Source organism: Chamaea fasciata, unplaced genomic scaffold, assembly GCF_029207755.1.
Source record: "Chamaea fasciata isolate MVZ Bird 193981 ecotype frontalis unplaced genomic scaffold, bChaFas1.0.hap1 SCAF_6, whole genome shotgun sequence".
NCBI lineage: Eukaryota > Metazoa > Chordata > Aves > Passeriformes > Sylviidae > Chamaea > Chamaea fasciata.
The window spans coordinates 69100227-69111068 of NW_027094091.1; the positions used below are offsets into that span (position 1 = coordinate 69100227).

General features: G+C 45.0%; 1 long non-coding RNA gene across 1 annotated transcript; it reads right to left on the bottom strand.

The window, feature by feature from the left end:
* Nucleotides 1–7584: 7584 nt before the first annotated feature.
* LOC136290746 (uncharacterized) lies at nt 7585–10521 on the bottom strand. Its single transcript, XR_010721360.1, has 2 exons — nt 10386–10521; nt 7585–9202 (listed from the first exon to the last, which is right to left on the bottom strand). It is a non-coding gene; the product is annotated as an uncharacterized lncRNA (long non-coding RNA).
* Nucleotides 10522–10842: the final 321 nt, after the last annotated feature.

The following is a 10842-nucleotide window of genomic DNA, read 5'->3' on the forward strand; positions in this document are numbered from 1 at the left end:
AAAAATCTGTACCTGTTCCAGTTTCAGACTGAAGCAACAGCATATTCCTGGCTTCCAACGCAGCAGAAACAACAGCACTGAAGGGAAATGTTTGGACAATCACATCTTCATTTAAAGAGAGCCCAATTTCTTCATCTAAGCCATCACTGCCCTCGCTCAGGACATCCACCATATAATCAGGACATCTAATAAGTGAAGAAAAAAATCTAAGCAGAGGATCTAGACTAACTGGGAAAACAACAGAGGCAGAACGCAACACTCCAGGAATATAAGGCATTTTTTTTAAATTCAATCCCTCCAAAAAAAAAAAAAAAAATCAAAGAAAGGATGAAAGCCCCATTTGTCACGCAATACATTGTTAAGTGCAACACAAAAATCACAGCTGAACTTCACTCTGCCTGTCAATGCTGCTGTCCAGCACAGGCTGCCCAGAGAAGCTGTCGCTGCCCCCGGATCCCCGGCAGTGCCCAAAGCCAGGCTGGATGGGGCTTGGAGCACCCTGGGCTACTGAAAGGTCTCCCTGTCCATAGCAGGGGGTGGAACTGACAAGCTTTAAGGGGCCTCCCCATCCAAACCATTCTGGGATTCCACAATTCTATGAACAGCCCCAGGCAGAAGGACTAAATTTCCATTTGAGTTCAAAAATGCTGCTGCAAGAGCATGAATAGAGACTTCAAATACTGTTAAAGTGGCACAACCACATCAGAAATTACTTTTGGGGGTTAAAGTGGTAACTGCAACTCCAACTTCTACTTCTGATACCAAGTTCACATGGAGGGCTGAGTCCTGGAGGTCCTTACTTAACAGGATTTCTATAGTTATCCATCCCCAGTTTGCTTACTGGGGATAGAAAATGTAGCCCCAAGTCGTGAAATTGTGTTTGAGGAGTCACCACATACCAGCAATGTGAGAGACGGGGATGCTGATGTTATCAGAGTCCTGTTTAATTAAACACGGCGACCTGGAGCATGCTGGCTTCCTGAACCAGGTCTGCTGCCTTGTCTGTGCAGGGGCAGGGCTCTGGCACCAGCTTCAGCAGGATCTGTCAGCAAAGGTGGAGAGGAAGGTAAGTGCGCTGGCTGTCAAGCGCAGGGGAAGCATATGCTGCTAAGAAAGACCGTGTGCAAAAAGGTGTTGGAAGATGGGCAGGTTTTAGAAGGACAACTTCCATATCACTTCTGCAGCCTTCTGTCTACGGTTCCTTCTCTGCATGGGAGTGGAAAAAAGAAAGGTCCACTGCAATTTGGCATCCAGATTGCTACCACAGACTGAGTCCCTGGGGAGACCGCACTGGAAATGAAGCACTGGGCATTCAACATCCTGAAGAGTAACAGCAAGTGTCAGCTTTCCTTGTAAAAGACCACAATTCACTGAGGTCTGATAATTTTGGCACCTAAAGAGGAGATAAAAGGTACCACACATACGGCTCTCTACACTTATACCAACAATGCTGTAATAAGAACTGATCCTTTTGGATTGCATTTTCCTGCAAATAATTTTCCTGTCCTCCCATTTGAGACAAGAATGATGCCACCTCTGTATAAAGAACCCCAAATAATGCTTTTCTGAGAATCCATTCACTGGTCTTTGACAGGTTTCTCAACAACAGAACAAGATCTCTAGTTCCCACCAACATTATTCTTTGCATTGTTCATCCAGCTAATTTGAACACTGTTACCCTTTCCAAAAACTGAATCACTGCTTCCTTCTGGTCTTCTTTTGCATTATCCAAATGTTCCAGCCAAACTGAAAGTTCCCTTCCATGTGTACTCAAACACGCCACTGTCACGTAAAACCTGTCCAGGAAACAAAGGGGGAGGTGTGTAAATAAACCTCAAAACACCTCAAATACAAAACTCCAAGAGATGCAGATCTTTTTGTACAGTAACTTCATGATCCCTTCTTTTGGGAAAGGAAAGAGGAAGCGCAGGTCGATGAAAAGAAGTACCTGCCACTCTCCTCACCCCCTCAACTCAAGAGGCCTTTTCTTTCCACTCACTAGTGGGACTTGTCAACTGCATAGTGGACAATAAAAACCTTACCTCTATAATTTCTGGAAAGCAGGTTATACTGCTTTCAGAGGGTTGTACATCTTCATGTCATCACAGGCAGAAAAAAAGTGCGCCTTACAAATAGCCTGTAGGACAGTTTAGAAAACTACTGATCTAACAAAGAAAATCATCGCTAAATTAAACCTGAATCCGGTGTCGACCACACAATCATGCAGTAAAGGTATCTGCTGCTTCAAGAACAAATTTTACCATCCTGGCATTTCAGACCTGTGGGATATAGTGAATATCCCGATATTTCAATTCAAATACGTACCCTGAAGATTAATTGTTTGCTGGAAGTTTTCAGATGAGAGTGGGTACTTGTAACAAACATTTTCATCAGTAAATAGAAGACTGATTTTTCACCAGATAGCTTCTCTGTTTCAGAGATGTCCTACAAGAAAAATGTATTAGAATTCCTCTGCTACAGCAACACTGTATAGGACTATGTTGCACTGACAATGATACGCAAGGTAAGCGTGTTACTTTATAGACCTGCCCAAAAGTCCCAAGGCCAGAAACCAGTGGGATCATTCACACTACTTTGCAGTCAATGAGCCAGCATCGTTGCATTCATTTGCAAAATGTTTGCCCGAAAAGCGGAAGAAGACCGTAGTAACAGAAACCCCCAACTATTGAAAGGGCCCGAGACAAAGCAACTTCCCTCATCAATCATATTTCATTCCCTAATCATTCCATGTCTATCCCTGCTACCTCCGCAAAGCCAGGTCCACTCTTTTCTCCTGACATGACAAGCCAAGTCTTGACAGAGTTCTTATTTGACAAGCCTGCAGTAAAATAGAGTTGGGGCCCTGATGGCTTCCACCAATTATGGAGAGCATTAAAAAATGTTGGAATCCTCCTTGGGAAGGGGTGGGACGGCTCCCATCAGTAGCTCATTTCCCTGGTCTGCAGCTCAGGCTTTCCAGACAAGTGGAATCCAGCACACTCTTTCTTGTGAGGGAACATCTCCAGAGACACAAAGAGCTACAGCAACATCCTCCTCCGTTCATCAGGGAGGCAAAAAATGTTTTCCCTGTAAAAAACCTTCCAGCTCAGAAGGGAGTTTTCACTACTGCTAAGACTGTAATTCCTGCTGCTTTACAAAAGGGTCACCCCTAAAATGTCTGGACTAATTTAAAACAAGGCGATGCCAGAGGAAAACATTTGAGGACAACAGAGCAAGCAAACATAACTTTGCACCAGCCTCTTACCTGTACTCTGAACCAGGCAAACTTGTTGGCAGGAAGTTCCAAAGCCACTTTCAGGATCTGGTGCTGCAGAAGAGGAGGGACCTCCTCCCGCAGGCCCTTTCCAGTGACGATACCTGAGGTGCGAACGCAAGAAACAAACTTCACTTCGGTCCATCTGCCTGAGACTTCAGAACATTCCTGTTTTAGGGTTTAGAACACAACTGTGAGACAAGCTGGCAATTCACAGATCTTCATGTCATGGGATCCCCAGACACACTGCAGCGAAGGCTGGCCAACCCAAGGCGGGAATCCAGCCCTCAGAGGGAGATTTCATCACCTAACCCCAGCACAAAGCACTGGTCGTGCATGGAAATATAAAATCTCTTCTATCAGTCTCAGCAACCTTGAAAAGCTGTGACCTACAGGCAGGACAAAGGACAAACTGGAGAGCAAAATACAGAATTTAACTCAACAAATGCTTATACCACGACAATACTTGCTCCAGACAATGGAACTTCACACTCATGTCTCTCCCTGCATCCCTGCTATCACCAGCTCATGAATAACCTCACTTATTCTTGTGACAGGTCAGGGAGCTCTCGCAGTGCAATCAGAACCTGAGCTGCCCCCATCTGACCTGACATCAGCAGCACAAAGCACTGGTGTCTGAGCCTCTCGGAGCCTGGGTAGGATCTTTGTGGCCCTCATCAGAGAAACAACAACACATTTTAAAAAGTCACCACCCAGGCAATCCAACAGTAAGACCAAACAACAAAAACTTAATAAATAATAAAAACAGAACAGAGAAACTAAAATGGGCTACTTTTAGAAAACAGTTCCTTTATCTCCACAGAAAAGCAAACCTTCCCTTCTGCTGTGGACTTTGTAAACAGCCAGAGAAAACACTGGAGGAAATACAAACCCCCATCACATACCTTTTAGCAGCTTGCTAAAATCAAAGTTGCTTTGTGCTACCAAGTGGGGCACAACCTTCTGATAAAGACATGACCTGAAGCAGTGCAGCTTTCAGAAGCAGCATCTCAGCATCATCTGAACCTAAACAAAATATTTCCATAATTGGCTTCTCCTTCCTTCACAGCAAGAGTGGAGTGTCGCACCTCCATTACCCAGCACAAGCATTAGCAACTTTATTTCCAGCACGCTTGCCTAGGAAATGACCTGCCGTCTTCCCAACAGGAATGAGAAAAACACCCACAGAATCCCCAGTTTCCTTCCCCACACCTTCCTGTATGAATACTTTCAAAACTAAATCCACTTATTCGGTGCTTAGATCGAGAGCTGCCGTTTCTAATTTGACTCACAAGTGCTCACACATATAAAGCACAACCTGAGCATCTGAATACTCCCTGTAAGAACCCCACCAGTCCCACTGCTGTTCAGTGCAGGGCTGAACAACAGGAAAAAGCGAAGGAAAGGATATGGTCGTGCTGCCGATTTCTGGGCGCGCTACTTTTAGCTAATGTCAGGTAGGTTTGGCTGGGGAAGTGCACGAGACAGTACACTACAGTTTGTGGCAAATTTATTATTTCACTTAAAAATTTCTCTCTTTCCCTTTCCCCTTTCAAAATAAGACTTGTGAGCGTAAGCTTTTGGCAAGAGGCAGACAACAAATACCTGTCTGAGAGAAACAGCAGTAGCACTTAATGCAACTGTTCACTTCCTAGGAAAAGCCATCTCAGGTTTCAGTTGTAACAGGAGGAGGCATAAAAGCTACTTGTTATCCAGCCATTAATGAAAGCAAGCAAAGCACATGGACCAAAACAATCAACACCTAACTCTTCCCTGTTAACTTCATCTCCCTCAGGGAGCTAGAAAGAACTGGATGAAAGCCACAAATAAACTTTGTTTGCCTGAGTCTCAGCTCCCATTAGAAAGGAATTCTCTAGAGGCCACTATGCAAATAAAGCTGTTAAAGGTGAACTGGGAGTAAGTGACAGCATGATGACCACAGAATGCTGAGGAACTACAGCTGCAGTCCTACAGAACCTAGCTGCCCCACTGGTTTCCAAGCCTTGGACTGTCAGTGCTGACATTTTGCTGCCCCATTAGTGCTCTCTACCTGGTTTGCATTTTAATTAGGTCATGTAAATGACCGTGCCTTAGAAAACAAAAACCCAAATGCAATTATGAAGTACCTTTTAATTCCAGCACCTGTGCCAAGACTGCATTGCCACCAGCAATGAGAAAGGAGAGAGCAAACTGAATACAGGCCATGCGGGCATCTGTTCTCCCCTGGAAACATAAAAATGTAAATATAAAATTAAAAAAAAAGCTGTCAGCACACAGGCGGTACCCAACTGCAGAATCAATACTGCAACTGCTGATTACCTGTACCAGCGCCACAAATGGGTAAATGAAACAACTTCTGTAAACATGCTGCATGCAGCCACAGACCCACATTTACATGCAATACATCCACAGTGTATTCAGCTAAAACGCTTCTGGCATGAAGCAGATCACTTTTACCTAAAAAGGAAAATGTGCTAGTTCACGTGCTCTTCAATTCCAGAGATATGAGACCAGGCCACAGATCTAAAGAAAAAGGAAACATGAACAGCAGTTTCATGCCAAACCCTGCGTCACTGAACCTCCTCACTTGTGCCCTGCTTGGTCAGGTCACAAAAATGCCCATTAAAAGGGGCAAGTATAAAACTACCAACTCAGGCACAGTGGAAGCAGCGACACCCTGACCTGTAACAGCACCACAGGATATGAACAACGGATCACAGAATGGTTCGAGTTGGAAAGGATCCTAAGGATCACCTCATTCACCTCCTGCCATGGGCAGAGATGGCTTCCACTATCCCAGGGTGCTCCAAGCCCTGTCCAACCTGACCTTGGACACTTCCAGGGACAGGGCAGTGACAGCTTCTCTGGGCAACCTGTGCTGGACAGCGTCTCACCACCCTCATGGCCAAGAATCTCCCCCCAATATCCTATGTAAATACACCCTCTTTTAAAAAAAACCTCATCCCTCATCCTATCACTACACTCCTTGACAGAGTCCCCCCATGGTTTACAATTTTTTATAAACCTGCTGTGCAAAATAATCTGCATGTAAAGATGATTCTGTGTATGCAAAAGATAAGGCAGCAGGGACTCATGAAAAGGCTGAAAGAAGAAATATAGAAACAAACAAAATTTTGCTGGAAGCTTTGGGCCTGGTATTTTTGTGTTAAAAACTCACCTCTGATAACCAGCTGTGACACAATTTCATGGAAAGCTGTACAAGAGTAAGACCTTTTGGATGCTTGTTTCCTTGTACCTTACTGGAGCACTTGAGCAGCTTGTGGTCAAAAGACTACACCCAAGCACTCAAAATTAAGGGTGGAGGTACTCCTGCAGACAACTCCTGCAGTGAGGTCAAAACTCGAGGAATCTGACAGTTCCAGAACTATAAAAGGTGGTTCCAGGGAAAAAGGGATGTTTGGTTTTTTGCCTTCCATTTGACTGCTTAATAAAGAAAACGTCTGAATTTTCACCTCACATGGCACAAACCTAACACAAACTTACACATTCACTCTGCAAGTAATCTTTAAAATCTAGAAACAATATGTCAACATTGCAAACAATACTGGATTAATTTTATACTTGCATTTGGAATGACACTTAGATATTCTTGTTCTGGTTTGTGTCAATCCTGACTATTTTTAGCAAACAGGGAGGAAACAAGAGATAGTTTCTTCAGGAAAAAGAGGAGTGACTTCTTCCCCTCACTCACATATTCCTCTTAAGGATTTCCAGTTAGAGATAATTTGGATTATTCTGTTTATGCTTTCAAACACAATTACCCTGTATTAGTACTGAGCAATATCCCCTCTCCAACTTCCATTTATTTCAGTGGGACCAAACCACAAAATGACTGACTAGTTTCCAGGAGTGTACTATCGCTTTCACTCTGTTTTAGACACCAGAAGGACAGTTCACAGAAACTGTACATTTATGTTTCTCCACAGCTCGTTGGCAACACGTAAGGCATTTTCATGTGTCCAGTTAGGCACAGTCAAGGACTTCAGCCTGACACAGGACAGGAAGGGAGAGTTAAGCTCTTGCAGATGAAAATACAACAAACATTGGCAACAGTTTGTTCCCAACAGTTAGCTAAAAAAGCTGGTGGAGCCATGGCATAGCATTTCATTGCATGCAGGACCTTAATTTACCTTCTTGCATCTTCTTTCCAACAATCCAGGCAGGTATTTGTCATTGAAATCGAAATGACTATATAGATCCCTTGCTGAACCCGGGCCCTGAGCCACCATTGCTGACAGCAGTGTAAGGCACCCCTGGCTCATCCTAAAAAGACAAAGCAGAGGGAAAACCTGCAGGTTATTTCCAGGATCATGGTTATACTAATCACCAAACCAACAGATTAAAACTTCAAGAGAAAATAGAAGGGAAGTTAAATAATCAAAGCAATTATTTTAGGTAGTAATAACAGCAGCTGGGAAAGAGGGGTGAGGGAGGAAGGGAGAAGGAAATGCCTTTTCATATTCTTCCCCAAAATTAGGCCATAAGGTGAGGCTGGATGTTCCCTTTATCAAGTAGTTTAAAAGGGTGAAAGTGCCAAAACGAACAACTCTAAGATGACCTGTTCATGGCAGTGGGGCTGGACTACGCAAGCCTTAATTATGATTCTATGAACTCCTAAATTCATAGAGGTCTGCCATTTATTTCAACAGGAATACATAAGAGGACAGCAGACCTCCATCATCTGAACAGCCACTACCATGAACAGATTTGTAACTTGTCCATCGTGCATCTGTCATGGACAATCTGTAAAAAGCCGTGTGGTTCAAGCAGAGATCCCATCTAGACATGCAATAAAGAAAATCCCTCTGCACAGCAAAGAGGTTGCACAGAAAATGCAGAGCATCTCCCACCAGAAATCTGCAGCCCCCTCTGTGCAGGTTCTAGAAGGATTCCTCCAGAACCTGCAATCTTTAAGCATTTCATCAGAAGTGCACATCTTGCACAGCCTCAAAATTTGTTTCCAGTTTACACATTTGAGATTCTTTGTCAGGTTAAAAAGCCTGCTGCAATAAGATCAACTGCACAGCTCAGGAAGCACAGCTGTGCCTATGAACTAGGCAAGCAGAGAAAAGGTTTTCCAGTTCTGCTCAAAGACTGAAAGATGAGTCATTTGCCTCGGCCAAGTCAATTTCAGTCTGATTTTTTCTCTGCTTCCCTCTTCCTCCCAGGTCTGTACTGAAATGTCTCTGGCATTTGCAACTTTTTTCCCCATCCACAGGAGCATGAGAAATTGTTTGGTCTGGACTAAATAACAACAGTTATTGAGCAACCTAAAATGACCTCAGTTTTAGGAGACTGAAAAAATTACAGAAAAAGCCAGTCTGAAAGAGAAAAATCTATTATAAACATGGCAACCTGACTCCAAAAAAAATACAGGAAAACAAAGAACTCAAGAGCAGCTCTTTTTGCTGTCACAGGAAGACTGCCCAGCCCTGTTCCACGCAGTACATTCCACCCCACAAATCAAGCAGCAATAAAGTAAGAGGACTCAAGGTACCACCAGTGTTAGCTCTCACCAGGGCAGGCCCAACCGATGAAAACTACACCTTCAGGAAATTATCCTACAGCACTGGATTGTATGATGCATCAGAGCTTTCACTTTGCAAAGACTTCCACAGGCAATTATTTTATGACAAGTGGAAAAGGATTATTAAATAAAGGTGGATTATTAGCAATAACTCAAGATGAATTTTGAAACGTCCCGTACAGTCCCTCCAGATCAACTGACAGAGATTCTCCAGCAGAGCACCAAGAAGACTTACTTGTGATTTTCAGAATACAAAGCAGCATAGACCAGTCTCATATAGGAATGAATCAACTTTCTGACGATGTTCATTCCCACAAATGTGAGCGGTCGCTGGCTGTCCTCAGTAAAATGGCTTCTAGGGCTTGAAAGACTAACAGCATCTGCCGGATAAAAAAGTATGTTAGCATCTGACAATATCAGGTAAGACTTGAAATTATTAGCTGAGCAAATAGTAATAACCACCATCGATAAAGGGTAACCCCACCCCAAGAGGAAAGCTTCCACACACGAAAGTGACATTAACTTTTAGATTCTCTCCCAAATTAACGCTTCCTCTCGGAAAAGATCACTTTGGAGAGCATGTAGTTTCAAGGAATCATTGCTTTAAGAGACGGCTGCTCCTAAGTGGACGACGAAAAACAAAATGTCCCCGAGAAAAACACTGGGGCTGTTCCGGTCTTGCAATTATTTCCCTGCAGAGGAATCCAGAAACCACACAGCACTGGGCTGCGCCCATTACAAACACCAGCCCCTGTGAGCAATGGGATATTGAGGGAAGGCTGTCACTGAACACGACACAGATAAAAATGATACTGGAAGACAAAGAATAGCAGGCGATGGTTAAAAAGCCACACAATACAGTACTATGTTGTAAGCAGTCAGCAATGCTGCACCAGCATTCAGAGTGAAAAATTATTGAACTCTTTGTTCATTCGTCATATTCTGATGAGGATAAATTGTGTCCAGCTAAAATAAGAAAAATGAGGTCAACTTTACCAGCAGCTTCCTAGAAATACTGATATATCAGGGAGATACCTAAGAACATTTACTTTCACCAGACTATTGTTTTGCTTACTTAACTGCTTTTATTGATCCCCTTATTTCCTAAAAGATCTTTTGATAACATTTAAAGAACCTTAACAGCTTGATTTGGACGGGACGATTGGCTGTGTGTGTCATTAAATCCAGGAACATCTATGAACTGAAAAGAGCATCTCCCACTCGGTAGGTGCTTCTGCCACTGCTACTTCCAGAAAAAAAAGAAAAAAACCAAACCAAAGCCATAATCAATTATCAGAGTTATCTACACCACAAAGCATTTATTCACAGAACCACAGAGTATCTTGAGCTGGACCCACAAGGATCATCCAGTCCAACTCCTGGTCCTGCACAGCCACCCCAACAGTCCCACGCCTGACAGCGCTGCCCAAACCTTCCTGGAGCTCTGGCAGCCTTGGCCACTGTGACCATTTTCTGGCAACCTTTTGTCGCTTCTTCTCCAGGGTGGGATTGTTGGGACTGCAGCCGCCAGTCCCTGAATTACAAGCCCCCTGTCCAACTTACTTCACTTTCAGGCTTCCTTTCTCCATCGAGAAGCTTGAATATCTCAGCACACTCCATGGAAATTTTCACGTATCCCTCCACGACATCGTACACTTGGGCCGATGGCAGCGTCCTGGCGACGGACACGAACGTCTCCAGCCCTGCAAAGGCGCAGCGTCAACCCGGGGCACCGGCGCCCCGTGCAGGGCCCGCTCCGGCCCGGCCGCGACCCTGAGGGGCCGAGCGGTGCCATGTGCGCCAGCCCCGCCAGCAGCAGCACCGGTGCCACCCACCCCCTGCGACGTGCCCCGGGACAGCCGCCTCCGCCGGGGACGGCGCGGCCGCCGCAGCCCGGGACGGCGCGGCCGCCTCTGCCCAGCGCAGCCGCCTCAGCCCGGGGCGGCGCGGCGCGGCCGCCGCAGCCCGGGACGGCGCGGCGCGGCCGCCTCTGCCCGGGACGGCGCGGCGCGGCCGCCTC